At 43.5% G+C, this 19,233-nt stretch overlaps 1 long non-coding RNA gene across 1 annotated transcript; it reads right to left on the bottom strand.

Annotated features, from left to right (window-relative positions):
* Positions 1 to 792: 792 nt before the first annotated feature.
* LOC118231097 lies at positions 793 to 18,359 on the bottom strand. Its single transcript, XR_004766002.1, has 3 exons — positions 18,228 to 18,359; positions 7,267 to 7,300; positions 793 to 928 (listed from the first exon to the last, which is right to left on the bottom strand). It is a non-coding gene; the product is annotated as an uncharacterized LOC118231097 (long non-coding RNA).
* Positions 18,360 to 19,233: the final 874 nt, after the last annotated feature.

Genomic DNA, 19,233 nt, shown 5'->3' with positions numbered 1-19,233 from the left:
AGAGTACACAAGGTCCCAATTGGACTCATATGTACTCTGTTAGAGTTGAATTAACACAGGAAGAACATGGGCTCGGTCAGAAGTGGCCAGAGATACAGGGCTGAGCCGATCATTCATAAACCAGGAAGCTGTACCCAGAATGGCATGCGATTGGACGAATCAGAAATGGCCAGAGACAAAGGGGCCGGAGCCAGTCATTCATACACCAGGACGCCGTACCTGGAATCGCAACGTGATTGGAGGAAATGAAGCGGGCTCATGTTCATCACACTACACTGCGTTCAGAGGCTCTGTATGCAGACCAGGATGTTGGGAATTCTGCAGTAAAAGACTGCTTCCACATGTAGACCTACGGGTCAGCAGTCACGCAGATAAACGCAGGGGGAACGACCAGTTCCACCGCAAATTACGTTACTATGACAGCTGTCCTCTTATTCTTATTTATTAGGCATTTTCATTGTACATAACTTCGTAAACGTATACCGAATAAGCCCGACTCATAAGGTTTATACGGAATAATGGATTTTATTGCTTATAGAACGTGGGCCAGGCAGTATAATCCCATGGTGTTATCACAGGTGTGTGAATTCCACAGGGATTTACCTGTTCTCCACAGCGAGCGCTGGTTTAATTCCGTCCCCGTCCCCGCTGCAACGCTGACACGCTCGGAGGAGAGCGGCAGCTCTCGCGGTCAGGAAACGAAGAAGACGCTTCTTCTGATTTCGCACGGACAAAATCAGCGCGAAAGCCACAATCACGAGCAAATTTCAGACACATCATTCAAATTCGAGTTCCACGTTCCCGTCTCCGCTCCGAAAATCTGCAGCCCGTTGTCAGCGTTTGTTAGTCTGACTCCTCTTCAACGGAGACCGTTCATCTCTCCCCACTACTGCTGCCGCAAGCCTAGCCTCACATTTACTGCATAGAGCTGCCACAGGAAAGGAGAGGATATTATTATTATACGTCAGTGTTTACCTGAGTTCAGACATTTTAAATAAAAAGGTTAAAGGAGGTTAAAAAAGAGAGGTTAATTCATCGCTTTGTCAGGGAGATACCTCGCGGCTCGACGGCCATCGATCAGTCAGTGACAAGGTTATTACGTGGATGACGGACTGGTGACCTCTACGACCTCCCGTGACTCACGCTTCTCACATTACGTTAGTGACCTTTCAAAGAGGCAACATTTGCACGAGACGCAGCGTTGCTTCTGTACGATAAAACAAAAGGTTGTCTGTCGAATGTGGAAGGACAATAATAAGTTTAGAGGAGAGACACTGAAGAGCCTCATGGATATGATTGTTTAAACAGACAAAGGTTGAGCATTGTGCTACGTCCCATAGTTATAATGTCATCAGTGCCACTGATTCATTTGAGAGTATTTTCATCATTAATTAAAATAATGTACCTAAAAATAATGGCTTTAGTAAAGTGTTTCTTCAATAAAGGGGAATACATTGAAACATTGACATAATAAAGTCAAAATCTGAATTTTGGCAGACTTTTCTTTTTCAACTAATAATGAGTATACTCTTTTCCTTCAAAGAGAACCTTGCTGGCCACATTCTGAGCAATGTTAAACAAGATATGAATATATTTAGAGAATTCCAGCTTTTGAAATTTTTGCTCACAGAAATACGGTCTTCATCAATTCTAAATTAGTTCCACATTCTGCGACAATCAGATTGTTTAGCTGGTGTCTCCCATGACCTGTTATGTAATTATATAGCATCTTCATTCAGCAAGGTGAATTACCCTGGAATGTGCTTATTATTCATGAAGAATTTAATCAGTCTTTATAAGCATATCTGCTGTAAAACTTTCACCCTTCTCTCTGCCGCAAAAGTTTAGAATACCATTAAACATCAAGGAGACACCATTTTATTTTCCAAGCACTACAGCACAGTCGCTGTAATCCGCTGTCTCCTCACTCGGAGACGAGCCTGGTGTTCAGCGAATGATTGCGACCGAGAAAGCAGACCGGACGAAGATCACCCAATCACGAATCAGGGCAGCAGTGAGGAAGAGTGGCTACGGAGACGGATTTCTTCTCAGAAGGTTGTGTGTTTGAATCCCAAGGCGTGAAGAAGCCACTGTTGTATCCTTGGAAACGATGAGTGCACATAACATGAACTACTTCCCTAAATGTCTGCAAAAATGGATAAATGTGTTGTAATGAACCCACTCACAGTTTGTTTTTTTTCATTTTCCGCTGAAAGACGTGACACTCTAATCCTCATGTAGGCGTCCATTACAAAACATCATCATCTGTTAATAAGGTTATTAGCATGCAGAAAACCGCATGTATTAACCTGAATTAAAATGAGCTTTTGTTTTTATGACGTGTTGAATATGCTGCAGATGAATATTCAGCATTATACTGATGTATGCAGCTTGAAATGTAAGGTCTACACAGCGATAATATCCCTCTGTGCTGAACGGTAAGTGAGCAGTTCTTTGTACTGCAGGTGTGGATATAACGTGAGTCACCCAGGACACTGTGGGTAAAATTTACATCACAATAAGGGCTCTGTTTGTTCTGCAAATGAACACCTATTTATTCCAAAACTGTTCCCTTACCATTTCCGTCTCTGTCACTCTCTGAGTAAGTGTTGTGTGTGTGTGTGTGTGTGTGAGGGGGGGGGGGGGGGGGGGGGAGAGCGCAAGAGAGAGAGAAGGCGGGCAGGATGCAGACACGAATGCACTTGCCGTACTTTTGTTGCAGTGATTCACCTGTCACAACTTCCACTTTCAGCAGTGATTTTACCTGATCCACTGCACACAGTGCAAAACCCTCAAAATGTATCATCGTAGATAGTGAGCTTGGCCAAGAATATCCTCTTACCCATATAACGAGAGAGCTGAACTTGGTCCATACGAATTTCCATTAAGTGAACCACCTCAAACAGCACCAACACCTGAACTATGGCCACGGAAACCACTCTTACTTCGCCTCTAAATGTTTTTTGAGGAATTTGAGGAAAACTGAATCCAGTGTTCGGTTCTAATTCCTGTGGCTGAAGGTTTCCACAGCTCCATGCAGCTTGCGTCTGTAGGTTCATCAAGTCCAGCCATGTGACAGTCACTGCTGTGTTAGCCACTGTATGCTGCCCCTGCAGACGGTTGTCTGCTACTGCGGGATAGAACTGTATAATTTATGGGTTCCTAAACTGTGAAAATGTTCCACAGTCCCAAAGCTCATTCTCTGTCCCCGTGGAGACCGAGCATTTATTTCATGGACAATTAATACACTAATGAGATTGACTGAAATTTCAATTATAAAAGTTTAAGCACATAAGAGGAAATCCATCCATTTTATAAACTGCTTTCTCCTGGTAAGGGTCACGGGGGGGAGCCTATCCCAGCATGCACTGGGTGAAAGGCAGGAATAGGATAGGTCACTAATCCATTGCAGGGCACACATGCTGTTCACTCATACCCCAAGGACAATTTAGATTCTCCAATTAGCCTAAACCAATTAGCCTATGTCTTTGGACTGGGGGGGGGGACCAGAGTACCCAGAGGAAGCCCAAACGGACACGGGGAGAACATCCAAACCCCACAGAGAAAAGCCATCAGGATTCAAACTCAGGACCTCCTTTCTGTGAGGCTACAGCGCAACACACTGCACTGCTGTGCAGTAAGAAGAAATATTAATCTCAAAACAAAATCAAGTGCATTTCTTAATTTTTCTCTTAGCCTTTGACCAGTGCAATTCCACAAACAGTACATTACGTTTCCAGAAACATGCCTGTATGCCTGGTAAGTCTGACAAGCGAGCCTGCTTTTGGAAAAATACAACAATGTAAACCAACCCAGCCAGACAATGTCAACTCTGTCCTTTCTGGATATCAATTATCTGCAGTAAACAACCGCAAACAACTGTAAATGTTTGCTCGGTAAATTATTCAACCCTGATGGAACGAAAAAGAAAAACTCACACAAGGAGTATGCCCAGAACAGGGCTAATGTGAGAATGTACATGAGCACTAGAGGGAAATCTTACTGTTTTTTTTTTTTTTAAACATGAATTTACATGCGGTTTTTCCACAAGCACAGGCACGGCAAACAACCGTATCAGCCACGCGCAGCTGTGTCCACAGGAAGTGAATTAATCCACTAAGTCTCCGTGGGGACGGGCGGCTCCGCCCCCTCGCTCCCGTCTCCGACAGGCACCGCCGCGGCCCCGCAGCTTAGCAGCAGGTGGCACAAAAGGTGTACGGAATTACCCATAACACCCTGGGGGCTCAGCGGCGGGCAGAACAGAGCCAGGGCCACAAAGAGAGAGATCCGCTCTCACTTCAGTATCAGGGCCCTTCTCTTGCAATGCTATCGCTTTGCCCGCTGCTGCGGCTGCTGCTGCTGCTGCTGCTAATACTCTGGAAACTAAAACCCACTGGGAGGGCCAAACCACATCAGCAAGGATGAGGCCTGGCAGGAAGCCATCTTAGGTGCCAAACCAGGGGCGTGGAGGAGAAACAAGCCTCTTGAGTTAAGCCCAGTAAAGACCCCTCACAAGCAATTTTTTTTTTTTTTTAAATCTTTTGAAGTGGATGCCTCTCCACTTTCCTCTCCAAGTTCTCAGATTCAAGCGAGCGTACGTAAGTGCATGTACCCTGAGGACTGTAGTCCCAGCAGGTGAATTGTTCCCCCCAATGAGGGAGGGGAGGGCTTCATTCGTCTTCATAAAACTAGGCTATGGTTTTATTCACATGGATGTAAATTAATGTTTTAGCAAACTTGAAATCTACCATCCATACTATTCCATATCAGCAAAATCACCTGTTTCTGAACGATGGGGTGCATTTAGCCACTAGTAACTAACTACTCACACAATTAAGAGAACCACAATGACTGAAACCCACATGGAATTTAAATTTTATGTTAACTTGCAACAACCATACTAAGTCAACTTTATTTCAGCTGAAATAATGCGTACGATATGTTATGATAAAAAAAAGTTTTAAGCTGTCCCTGAAAGTTACTGCAAAGCAAGCTTTGTCTGAGAAGTAAATCATATAATAACACAAACCGTTTTTTTTTTTTTTCCTAAACCAAGGTTGGCTTGAATTCACGCTTGGTACAGCCAGCCAGACATTTTGCCAGGGTCCTCGCGTTCTCAAAGACCGAATCTGGATGCGGCTTTAAAGAGAAACTTCTCTTTTGTTCCAATGCTTCACTTTCGCATTCAGCCGCAGTTAAAATCTGGGGTTGAATCAGCATTGAAAAGCGCTTTCAGTGATGGTGACGCTCAAGGAGAAGTGGCCATGATTGTGGTTCAGTGAGAGATGGGAGCAGTTTAAAACTGACACGCGTATTTTAGCTTCATGGCTGCATACACACAAAAGAAAATGGAATCAAATGTGACAGTTATTCAATAAAAAGCAGCCTTTCCAAAGAGGCCGTTCTATACAGAGTCGAGGTTGTTTACCAGCCCACACAAAGAATCTCGAGAGCTTCATCACACACAGAAGAGTTGTGGATCTTAGAATGTTTCCAGATGGCAAAATGCTCGAATCAGAAGTCAGTGACAGAGCCCTTGTCCTAAACATGATAACTATTACACATTCAAGCAAAAGAATGGTGGGGGCAGAATTAACTTTGAAGAAACTTCACCTTGACCTTCACAATAGTACTTTCTGATAATGCCTCAGACCTTGGTACTCTACTGTTTGCACGCACACACACTCTCATACACACACACACACACACTCACACATGCGCGCGCGCACACACACACGCACACACGGACACACACACGCACGCACGCACGCACGCACACACACGCACACACACGCACACACACGCACACACACGCACACACACGCACACACATTCTCTGGTGACTCTGGAATGGGAGCCTTGGCCAGCCTGCCACAGCAAAGCCAAGCCAAGCCAGAAGTAATTAGGCTGTCATTTCACCAGAAAAATGCCTTGAGGCTGTGGGGGTGGGGAAAAAAAAATGATAAAAATCATCTCCACACCTGGGTCCACACCTGTACCCTGCTCTGCCAGCCCATGTGATAATAAAAGTGGAATTTATTTCATCCCACTTTCTCCAATGCCTCTCTCATATATAAGATCAACACAGTTTTTAAAATAAGGCTTCATTATCATGATTTCAGATTTTATGAGTCAAATGTATTCTTCTATATATGGCACTGACTGAACATCATTTGGTAGACCCCCAATCCCCCTTCCCCCATGCTGTTGGTTCCATTCTTGTCTTGAGTCAGTTACCTCGGTGAGTACCTTCTAATTAGTCCCAAATAGTATAATCAGCCAAGTTTGTAGATAGACAGATAGATAGACAGATAGACAGATAGATAGAAACGAATTCAAATGAGCAACAGATACACCTGGAAGATAACTGCTGAAATTCTGGTTGATAGCCCATATGGCCGTGTGGTTCTACTCATAAAGCACGAGAGATCCACACACATTTTGGGTTTGTGAAGCCTTACACCCTGAACTGAAGGACAGCTACAAAATAAAAATTTTTAAAAAGAATGCAGCAAATGTATGACCAGCTGTTTGACTTATTTGACTGCTCCGTAATTAGAACGCCAGCAGTATTAATGGATCTTATCTGAAGGTAACAAAGGGGCGATTAGTCAGCAGAGATCTGTTTGGAGTCATTCTGTAGTGTAATGAGCTTTCTCTAGACTGACATTAATAAATCCCCTCTTTGGTTAATTCCTTTATTTATTTTGGCTAAACACATGATGAAAATAGAATTATCATTTAAATAGAACAGACGCCAAATTACTAGGGGTAAAAAAAAAAAAAAGAACGTCATTTGTAAAGTCCGGACAAGGATAAATTAATTTCTTGTTAATCAGCTTTTGAACGTGGGTTATATCCCACTCAGGTGAGTAACCATTCTGTTTTACATCATTTTTGGCTATATGTACCACCTTAAATTCATTTTGTAAGGTGGTTTAATCAAACTTGGAAATCCAACTCCAATCCATTATATTCACAGCAGGGTATTTCTAACATATCCTAGGACAATGGTAATGGTTAAATTTGATAATTTGATTCTCTGAGCTTTGGTTTAAATATCTTCCGCAAAGTTATTTTAAAAAATACAACCAATTTCACACAACCGTCCCAGTATTACTGCGTATAACTGTATGTGAGACATTCATTTGATGCCTCATTATAAACCTGTCCATAGCAATGTGTTACCACTACAAAGGTGTGAAAAATGTATGCTGCTATCCCGATTGTATTTAATAAAAGTTCCATGCTTTTCCTTATTCTTACCTTGTCTGTCTTCTGTTGGTGATTTGGTGCATACCTGCAAAACAAACAAATGTAAAATTGGTTAAATTCAAGGCCAGGGGGAATTCGCCCCTGACAAGACCAAACACAAGGTGGTTCAAGCAAAGAATTTGAACATTTATGCCTGGCGATGTACACCGCTACACCACAACATCTGCTCAACTATAAATACATTCTTTTTTTATTATTTTCTCAGCAACTCCATATTTTTCCATATTATGAAAGTTCTTAAAAGTATGTGAACAGATGTTTTTTTTTTTTTTTTGAAGCACCTTCCCTCAAAAGCATTACAGCAGTTTCCTACTCGATGCTTAAACACGTGACCCTACCGTGCAGAGTGCTTTTTTTAAAAATAATTTTTGTAGTAAGTTCAGTTCGACAGGATATATGTCCTACAGGAACACTTTTTAAAAATCCAGGATAAATATTGGTACAGGATTCTAGCTGATGGTGCAATGAAAGATATCACAGCAGATATAAGCCAGTGGAGCAGGAGAGGCAACAAACCCGCTTTAGCACTTCCATAAAGGGTTTATGAGGACCGGTCCGGGTACCGTGAGCCATGGTGGACAGGCCTTTGCCTTGGAGGGACGGGTTTAAAGCCACACATTCAGAGCACAGCGGTGGGGGAAGACTCGGCGAAATGCTTTGTGTGTATCTCTGGAAGTAGGCCCTAAAGCCTAACTACTTTGGGCTAGCATAAACAGCCGGTGAGATCATTTTTAAAAAAAATATTTATTACACACATCTCTCAGCACCAGATTCGGGCTTTAAAGATCCGTACAGATGTTTAAACATGAGGTGAGGTCTGCGTCTTAGGCATTCTTGCAACGTTCTCACAGCCAGATAAACACGATAAAAATAAAAATGTACCAAAAACTGCATTGCTGACTGTTCTATTCAGGCGATTGTAATGTTCAATTGCAAAGTCCCGAGTAAAGGGATAATGCATATCTTTGCCTGTATAAACAGGGTGACTGTCGGCATCTTAAATACTCCGTCACTCACCATGGGAACAGACTGGCCCTATAATACCTGGGCATTACTATTTTGCATGTGAACAGTCATCATTAGCCAACTATGACCCCACCAGCCTATTTGTCCCACCAGTGGTATGCCAGTGTAAGTAGACCAGGGTTGCTATGGCTACCATTACACTAGTACCTCCTACGCATTAGGTGCTCACAGGCCATTGGTTGTCATAATTAAATCATACGGTACTCTCCAAAAGGGCAGAACTACAGAAGAAGAGTAACTTGGACTCATTACAGACAGTAATATGTCACAGGACTCAATGAGGCGCAGTTGAAGCGCACATAACGGCACCCACACAAACTCTGTATTTATCACCAAGAAATGTAATGTAACCCAGTATGAAAAGGTCACTACAGAATGAAAAAGTGTGGGCGTTACGCCCGCCAGAAGCTAACTAGCCTTGCAGCTAACTAGCTAGCCGCGCCAGCAGTCCCACATTTTATGCAGCTACTGCCTAAAATTGGTAGCATGCTTAGCTGCTAACCAGGGTGCGTGGAAGTTGGATCTGTACCTATAACACGACATCGCAGTCAGTGCTGTCTGATGTGGAATTATGCCACATATGGTGACAAAGAACTGTGATGCTGAAGCGAGGCTGTGCTAGACAGAGGTGTTGAAGAAAAAGCGCCCGGGAATTGTTCTGCTTCCAACACATGAGTAACTGTCATTGCCTTTTGTCAGTTACCACTGCGGCCCAAACTATTTCACACAGTTCACTAAAGCTGTCAGGTGACTCCGTACGTGATTCAGTTTACTACAGTACACTCTCCACTTCATACACGGCCCTCATTTCTGCTTTAATATCAACTGAATTTAAAAAATTGAATTTTACATTTTAAATTTTAATAGAACTTCTTACTCAATATATGTCATTTGAATTGTAAATGGTGGATTGTGTCTGTTTAATAGAACCAGAAAATGTGGGCAGTGTCATTTTTGGATGTTACAGTTTGTTGCTGTGAGCATGGTAAATTCCCACTAATTCTAAGTACCAGCAGAATGGGGCATTCAGAGCTAGCTATGCTACTAGCTATGCACCATTTGTACTGTGAGCGTCTCTGTTCTGTGAGCGTCTCTGTTCTGTGAGCGTCTCTGTTCCGTGAGCCTCTCTGTTCTGTGAGCCTCTCTGTTCTGTGAGCGTCTCTGTTCCGTGAGCGTCTCTGTTCTGTGAGCGTCTCTGTTCTGTGAGTGCGTCAGCATGACAGCTGGAGGCCAGGCTACACTGGAAGGGACAGGGAGAAACAGGACAGGAAGCAGAGAGGGAAAAGCGACGGGGTCGCGCAGCTGGAGAAAGGTCGTGGAGCGGGTGGGCGGGAGAGCGGCTGCCCAGGAGCCGATTAGCGTAGCGGGGCTAGCCAGCAGGGCTGTCTGGAGAGGCGAGGAGGCTCAGATCAATGACACGGCGGTTGGTTTGGGATCACGCGGCGTTTAGGTGCCGGGAGGGGGGGGTTTGGGGGTGGGGGGGGGGGTATCGGGGCTGAGGCGAAGCTCCAATTCTGGCCCCCGCCAGCGCGTGGAGTACAGGCACACTCGGGTTTTGGCGAGCCTCGAGATCTCATCGGGAGGCGTGGGTTTTCTCTCTCTGCAGTAATTACACCTGCGGGGCATCTCATTACTTATTCATGAGCGGCTCGGTAAATGGCAGCGATGAGGAGCGATGAATCGGACGCACCAGGACCCCCACTATTCACCTGTATTTCTATTTAAGTTATTATCTGGCGCAGAACAAATGCTGACATAAATGAGCTGTTTGGCATTGGTGGTGGTCTGAGCCTCCAGACAGTAGCAGGTAAAGGGGGGGGGGGGGGGGGGGGGGGAGTAGGGCATCTACTGTGCAAATAATCATTGTGGCTGTGAAGATTACAGCCTAGGGTTGGGCTGGGTGATGCAATGGTAATTATCTAACGCAATGAAAGAATCTCCAGGGAAAAAGGTCACCACCATTATCTATTGGGTGTTGATAAGACCAATCAGCCAATCAGCAGCAAGGCCTTGTGGCTTGGTAAATGGACTGCATTTATATAGCGCTTTTATCCAAAGCGCTTTACAATTGATGCCTCGTATTCACCAGAGCAATTAGGGGTCAGGTATCTTGCTCAGGGACACTTCGACACGCCCAGAGTGGGGATCGAACCGGTAACCCTCCGACTGCCAGACAACCGCTCTTACCTCCTGAGCTATGTCGCCCCTATGGCTTCCATGTGTTCTACTCTAAATATCCAGTCGTCTGGTAAAACAGTAAACTGGTGAATTTTGGGAGGCGCCAGCCACTGTGGCCAGGGGATGAAAAAGTTAGTCTTCTGCACTGACGGTAATGCTGAGCACACAAAGAGGCTGTGATGTGGAGGATCCCTGGTGAAGAAATTGGCCGTACACAATCATAAGGGTCATCCCTGGACTGACAGCACAGCAACACAGCACAAAAAAAATCAAACCCGAGCATTCGCATTCAATGACAGGATGACACCATCGGCTCAGCGTGCCTGTCAGCTCCACAGGCTCGACCCTCCCCCCTCCCGACCCGCGCATCTTTAACTCTGGGACTGACTGAAAGGTCAGTTTTGAGACAGCATTTAAAAACAGAGTGTATGCAGCCCAAACATTTATCAGGGCATTATTCTGTAAGAGAGGAGGTCGGTGAAACATTCTGTCCCGCACCGTGACATCCAGGCAGCATATCACTTCACCTGCATTGCGTCAGTATGTATCCAGATGCATAATCGGACACAATATAAAATGTAAAGAGTTGTGCAAGTCGCTCCGGATAAGCGCGTCTGCTAAATGCCCGTAATGTAATATCCAGTCGTTCTCAGAACTTTCAAATTGCCGCCATCTTGTGAACGGAGCCATTTTAGTTTGGCTGAATTTGTTCTGATTAGTTTGCCATCGTATGCTGGAGCAAGGCCATTTATAGAGTATAAGTTATGAGTAAAATCTAACAGGCAGCCAATGAAGAAATACCGGAGCAGAGGACCGATGCACTCATGTTTCATAGTTCCTCTTAGTACCCAAGCATCCGCATTCTGCATCGGTTAAGAGACTTTTCAAGGACAAGAAGTGCAGGCAGATAGTAGAGAAGAACACCGTTCCAGTTTCATAAGTTTCATAACAGTGAGGTTATAAAAGCAGAAACCACTTTTCTGGCATCACGCAAGGACAATATGCTTCAATTTAGATACATTCCTGAGGTGAAAAAGCCCACTCTTATGTATTATTAATGTAGGTCTGAAAGGAGAGATAGGAGCCAATAGTCTCACAAAGGTTTTTCAACAAATACATCGGCTGCAATGGCCTAAACCGCTGCAATGGTGAGGCCATCTAGGTTTAAAGAAAGAAATCTGAATTTAACTCTTTTTTTTTATTTTTTTAACTTACTAGTGCCATGATTCAAATGGTTTAAGTTCTTCATTTAATTGTTTTGATATTTATTACAGTATATGCTTAATGAATTTCTGAAGGCCTAGGAGTGAAAAAAAATGACAATAAGAGAAATCACTGCAATAAATGCTTGTTCAGCTAATTGTACTTTAAACCTATTGTCTGGCATTTCTAATGGCTGCAATGTCTTGCAGTATGTTATCGATCATTATCAACAAAAAAACAATAGTCACCCAAACTTTGTAAAACATTGCTGTTCTGTTTTAAGGAATAATTTTGCAACAGCGTTAGTTAGTTTCTCAAGTAGAAATGTGATTTCCACCATCTTTTGGAAAATAGCTTGATGATACAAGCTTGATGTTGATGCGTATAAATAATAGCAAAGTCCTAGGCTTACATCCAGGGCTTTGCTTCTCGGGTTAGATGAGGGCATGTTTTCCAGTCAGGTGATATACAGCATATACACGTACATACATTCAAGATGGAGCCTTGACCTGATGAACCTTTGTCAACAGATACATGCTTGTTAAGACAGAGCTGGTCTCTGTATGACCCGAACCCACACAACCCTGGTCTGAGTCTGTCAGCACGCTGTCTGTGGCCTCAGGACAGGACTGTGACCTCAGTCAAGGCCAGGCTCTCCATGTCTAGCGTCGGGTCGGGCGTAGCTCGGCTAGCCCGCTAGTAAACACGGTGAGGAGCAGTAAAGCGAAGGGCTCAGCGGGTTACCGTGACAACACTCCCTAGCGACGCAACCCTCGCGTTCAAAATAACGACGCTGTCCTTAGCTGGGGGTGATTTTGCCTGTAGCTGACGGGAAACATGTTTGTTTTTGGAATCTCTGAGTGAGCGAGAGGTTTGGGTTCAAATCCCACCTCCGGCAAATCTCTAACTCTCTAATCTCTATCATGTTCAGTCATACTCACCACGTCCCTTTCCTGTACCGTAACACTGCTGCCACATTAAATCCACTGCTTGCAATGGGAGGTTCTTTCACTGGTGTGACTAATAACTGGGGTTAAAACTGGGAGGGAGAGGGAATACTAAGAGCCAGCGTATGTATCATTAAAAAAAAGAACATTTCGAAGGGTTCTTGTGGTTCTGCCCTTTGTGAAAACCACAATTTTACACATGAATGTAACATTCTCACATGTGAATTAAAATTCTCACATGTGAAAAGTAAAAATGTAATTTGAAATAACATACTTACCTTTTTCCCCACTCTAATCTCGTAAATAGGGTTATTTTTACAGCTCACGCTTGGGGTTTTTTTTTTTACATTTATTTAGCAGACGTTTTTATCCAGAGCGACGATGTGGTTTCTGAACACATGATTTTGTTTCCTAAGGGTGTAACCGTGGGGGATGCGTTTTCCTGGCTTGGCTCTCTCTGGCGCAGTCACGCCCCCCGGAAGGAAAGGTCACAGCTGACCGATTTCTGAGCGATCGCCTCGATTTCCCGTTCCCAGCGCTTCCTTCCTGTCACGCGAGTGCCGCCTCGCCCCCATCACCCAGGACACGCGCCCGTTCCCCCAGAGCAGCGCCCCATCACCCAGGACACGCGCCCGTTCCCCCAGCGCAGCGCACACACGCGCGGTCCCCCCCGTCGGCCCTGACGACCACGACAGCGATGTCATCCGCGCGTCGCCCGCCTCTTCGGTTCGCCAGGCCCGAAACCCGGTCGGCCATTAACGAGGGATCCTGGCATGACGGCGTCTCCCACCTCCGCAGAGGGGCAGCGAGCCCATTGATTTTTGTTTCTCGGGGAAGAACGGTGCCGCCGCCGTCCTGCAGAACTCCAGACGGCGGTATCGATCTTACGCCACGGCCGACGCGGGCTGTCCTGGCAGCGCGTGGTCCTCAGTGTCTCAGAGAATAACTTCATATTGAAGTTTACACTTTTTAGCCACTAACTGACTGATTAAATTAATAATAGAGCTAATATCCATGGCAAAATTATATAAATAATTATATAAATACGTATGAAATTAAATAAATACATATTTCATTTTATTTAGAAATAATCAAATAATTCACGCCTCATGGTGGTCCTTTTCACAATAATGTGATCCTAATTAATTTCACTTTGATTTCATAATAACATGCTGTATTTCCTAATGGCTTTTTTCATTTTGAAAAGCCTCGTTATGAAATTCAAGAGAGAGCTCGGAAATAAAAATGCCACTGGGAAAAAGTGTCCTCATGAAATGAGAAAAGCCATTTGGAAATACAACATGTTATTATGAAATCAAAATGAAATCAAATAGGATCACGCTATTATGAAAAAGACAGCCATCACAAGGTGCTAATTATTTGTTTCAAAACAAAGTGGAGTATTTAAAAAAATGATTTGCCTATTTATTTATTTATTTCCGTATTTATTTATACAATAATTCATATCGTTATTCCCCATTCCGAAAAATGAATCAAATTCAAATAGTTATATTTTGGCTTTACTTTCAAAGTTATGACTATTTTTGAGTTCCAAACAACCCTCATTCCTTAAAAGTTTGTATCTCAAAAAGTGATAGGGCTGGTGTGTAGGGTGCACACTAATTAGAAATGAGGTAAACACAATCTGTGTCCTCACTGCAGAAAACACACTAGTAATTACTCTACATAACATTCCAGCTTGTTAGTCAAACAGAAAGTGGGGTGACAGCTACTCAGAGCTCAGAACAACTATGTTTCTTTGTCAACTTTCCTAGCGATCCAACAAGGCACTGTTAAAATGGCATGAGCATTCAAATGGCTACCTTCAAAATGATATTTCTAGGCCTACTGGCTACTCACTAATACTTACTGTATACAAATTTTATCTTAGTTTAAATTTTGTGTATATGTTCCCAACATATGAAGCAGGGAGTGCTTGAGGGAAGAAAGAATCTTGATGGAAGAAAGAAATGTGACAACATCAAGGTAAAAGTTCAGATGACCTCCTCTTTTGATGGGCACCTAGTGGTCAGCAATAAAAACCACAGCCAGAGACAAACATCCAACACTGTTTGTTTGTGTTTTGGAGATATTGCGAAATTTGTAGGGTATGTTCACCTGACACAAAAAAAGAAATAATGAAAGAAAACATTAGATAGTGATCTGGTTCGATACTGCATGATTCACTGAAATTCATACATTATTTGTAGAACGTGGCGGCATGGTGATGCAGTCTTTAGCACTGCATCACCATGAGGAGGCCGGGTTCAAGTCCCGGCTGTATCCTCTCTCTGCATGGAGCTTGCTCCAGTCCCCCCCCCCCCCCCCCCCCCCCCCCCTTGCATGTCGGGTCACGCACAAGTGCCCCCAAGTGCCAGTGATAAGCATCCAGCCCATCATGCGAATGCTACGTATCTCCTGATAACCAATCTGTAGTTTCCTTTTTTTTTTACTCTCCCAGATCCAGCAGCCACTTGTATTTTATATGTGACTGAGGCTCATTAGCACACCCTGGGCTGTCTGTGACTCTGCATCAGGGCACTGCCTGACAGGCATGGAATATAAATCTCCTCATTAACATTAATAAGACCCCAGGCCACGACCAGGCAAGTCTTCCAAAAAATAAAATAAAGATGCATTAAAATACAGGAGAAAATTCAAGAAGCAAAAAAAAAAAAAGGTTGTAAGGACGAGCATCTCCAATATGGGTTCCTTGGGTAAAACTTCACAGAAAAAAAAAGTTTTCATTGGTAAACCTAGATTTTTTTACTTGTGACATCTATATACATTTTTCGGTTCTCAACCGAAAATTTCGTAGTTAATTAGAATTTTTGAGTTCAAATGTCCAAATACTGAAAATAATGACCGTGTTAAATAAGGCTCTCTCTCAATTCCTTCTCTAGAATGTGAATAGTCCTTGTTATTATGACAGAGTACATAGACATCTGTGTTATTACAGCAGAACTGATATGGCCAAGGGGTCGAAGGTCAGAATATGGTTCAGGAGAGCTGGGTGTTTTTGCAGCTGCGGCTCTGAAGGGCTAGAGCAGGGGTCCACAGCCCCGGTACTGGAGAGCTGCGGCGTCTGTTTTCACCTTCAAAAATCCGGCCAATTCATACCCAAGAGGTGAGATAACTACGTAATCGACTCTTTAAATTGGTCAGTTGAGTGCGGAAAACAAGCAGACTCCCCCCCCCCCCCCGGATCTCCACCAGGGTCAGACCCCCCCCCCCCCCCCCCCAGACCAGCGTACCCCCCCGGGTAGAGGAAATTTAATTTAAGTTTTTATTTTATCTTGTAAACCAACTCCATAGGGATCAGTGGGCCACAGCCACCAAAACAGTATCCAGGCCCAATTTTTGTATCTTGGCTGAACCACCACCTCCAACTGTGAAAGCCCACCTACTGTATGTTACTTTTTAAGCACAGCACACAGTCTTGAAGATATTGAAACACACACTTGTACTACGAGCAAAGCTAATAAGAGAGCTCAGTATGCAGCTTTAACAGTCACGTAGACACCTAAAATAGGCTCAGCCCCTCCACCCCTGGATACAGCTCAGGGCCTATTACAAATTTGATAGACAGTTGTCTAGGTATCCCACAATCCTGAAGTCCTGGAATGTGGGGGGGGGGGGGGGGGGGGGGGGAGGGAAGCCTGCACACCTGTCACAGCACAAAATAATCCCTGGCAAATGAAAAGCCAGGAATGAAGAAAATAAAATGAAACGCGGGACTAAGACATCCTCAAAGTAAAAGGGAGATCAAAGCACGAGCAAATATCAAGTCCCACCGATAACGGAATGAAGGCATTTCACCAAATAATGTCTCCTTAAAATGTACGCATGTCATTATTTCAGACTTTCCCCCTTCCTGAATGTAGTAAATGTTTTCCTCGCTTCCAGTTGCTAAGAGGACTAATATTAACAAAATAACAAAATGTACATAAAATGTAAAGAGGAATCCCAAAGAAAGCATGTAGGCATAGTTTTAAAATGCAGCACAGAGAGAATGCACCATGGTATTCGAATCTGTAAATAAAGTGAAATAATCTAAAATGATATAAAAAAATAAAAAATAAATAAATAGAATAAACACACCGTCCTTGTTTTTTAAGTGAAAGAAAATTTATTTTTTGAGTGGAAAGCCTATTCAGCCATCTAAATCGCTGCATCTCTGAATGCGCCAAGGGACAACTTTTTGCCCCAAGGTAATAAATGAATGTTTTATGCTCATTTTGAAGTGCGGCCACCACCTGACTGCACGCCTCCGGCAAGAGCCCACAAGGTCAGCTCACTCGTTTGTGCTTCTTACGAGTGTCTGGTCTGTGTCTTTACTAAAAAATGCCGTAAGAGCCGACGGCCTACTGCTCTGTGCCAAACAAAGCATTTATTCTACCGGTTTAAGGCAGAGCTGCCCAACCCTGCCCCTGGATATCTACTGCCCCGTGATTTTTACTCCCTACCAAAGCGGACCTCATTCCACAGCTAGAGGTCTTGCTGAGCTGTGGAGTCAGGCGTACCAAATTAGGATTAAAATGAAAACCTACAGGACAGAGGATCTCAACAGGAACAGGGTTTGGCAGCCCTGGTTTAAAGGTGCGGTGTTCAGATTTCCTGATCTCTGACACACTGTATGGTTTCAGATCTTAAGAAAAAAATGTAATATTAGACGAAGGGAACCAGGGTAAATGCAAACCTTTCTTCTTTACATTATTATTACTTTGAGATGGCATAAGAACCACAATTTTGGGAAACAGACGAGAAACTGTTCTACCAAAGCTTTCTCCAGTGAATTTCACTTTTGTCATTCCCCCATGAGTATACTTAAATGGAGAGAAAAATTACTGAACGGCAGCAAGGTAAAGGGATTGGCTAAGGTCTCTAAATCAAACCCTTCGCTGAGATGAGAGCCAGATAAAGTGGTGCTTGGACTGTGCTGTTGGAGACGAGAATGAGATATATTTATTTATGGTTCACTTTCAGGCAGTCAAGGTGCACTCTGCATTGGTTTGAGTGTTTGCATTTTCAAAAACGACCCTCTTCACTTTTCAGTAAAACCTACTGAGGACACTGGTTTTACCTCAAAAATACCCCAGATCAGCTTGCCCTTAAAAAATATATAGTATGTGATATCACAACAGTTTTGAACACCAATGTGCAAAATACAAATTCTGTTTAATTACATGCTAAGCAGATGACCTTACTAAACAATGTCAAGTTATTCATTTTGGCTTAAATCTGCTTACATTCTGCTCACAAGTCTACTCCCTGCTCGGCACAATTCTTAAAACTGAATCGTGAATTTAACTTTAAAAAGCTGTACAGTGCATGCACGCAATAATGGGGATTGGCGGTTTAAAAACAACTTGAACAGTTATGGGCCCGTTGATCGCAAAAGATGGCGGCGCGTCGACAGAACGAACACTGGTGTAGAAAAGTTTGTTCGTTTTTTTTTTTTTTCTTTACTGACGCCAAGTTAGCTAGCACGCGAGGAAAAGTAGACATACACTCTAACAACGAGCTCAAAAACTCGCGTCTACCAATGGAGCTACAATGCGAGGCAAGCATGGACTTCATGTAGTTACTGCAACTCACTTTTTGTCCATGTTTCCTCATAAAACCCGTCTCTCTGTTGACTTCGCTTTCTTCGTTCTCTCCACGCCAACAGCTCGCCCGCCTCTTCCAAAAGCCCGCCAGCCTCTTCCAAAAGCCCAATTCTTCTTCGACCGATTTCATGGTACGTCTCATAGGTCACTACCTGCTTTGCATTGCCCCCTACTGGCCATAGTACATGCAGCAAACACAAAATTTAATGCACAATTCACTGGTAATTGAATCCTGACCGAGTCAATCTCTTTGAATGGAGATCTGTAGCAATCGCTGTTCATTGCTTACTGGCCCTACATAGCAACCAAACGTCTTTCAAACGTTGTTTATTGGTATTCAGTATGAACAGCTGTTGTTGTTTTTGAATACATCACCCTGGTTATAAAATCGAGTTGTTAAGCCTATCTTCTGACCTCAGTCATTTGTATATGCGGTCTGAATTTAATAGCATTAATTGTTAGAAAAATAAAATCTCTCACTCTGACCTTGAAAGCTCTAGACCACATGCTTATTCCGGACGCTGTGATTCCTCTTGTGTAGATAAAGAGAAGCTGTAAGCTGAATACTGAGCTTAATATTTGCATGCCTACCCAGATGTTTTTGATGTTACATTGGTTTATAGAAAAGGCAGCCAGGTTGATCACTAAAGTATGTTTTACAGTGACCATTATTTATGTATATCAGACTACCATGTACAAGTAGTATCCACTCTTGGCACTAGTGGCAGGGCATTTATTTTCATCAGTTAATTTTTGGAGAATCACAAATGTTTGCCCGTGTGAATGCAACAAAATCAAACTATCTGGATGAGATTAAATTGTGCACTGAGGTAGTGTTGTGTCACATTTAAGTCACTGAATTATGGACCCTGCCAGACATCATCAGGCTAAACTCAGCCAGGGCTACCAGACCAAGGTACACATAATCAAGTCCCCCAACGAACCCCCTCCCTTGCAGCAGAAAACTTGCCGCAGAAATGACTGTGTGCATGAAG

The sequence above is a fragment of the Anguilla anguilla genome, chromosome 7 (assembly GCF_013347855.1).
Source record: "Anguilla anguilla isolate fAngAng1 chromosome 7, fAngAng1.pri, whole genome shotgun sequence".
Taxonomy (NCBI): domain Eukaryota; kingdom Metazoa; phylum Chordata; class Actinopteri; order Anguilliformes; family Anguillidae; genus Anguilla; species Anguilla anguilla.
The sequence above is the reverse complement of the archived record's forward strand: the minus strand, read 5'-3'. Positions and strand labels throughout refer to the sequence as shown.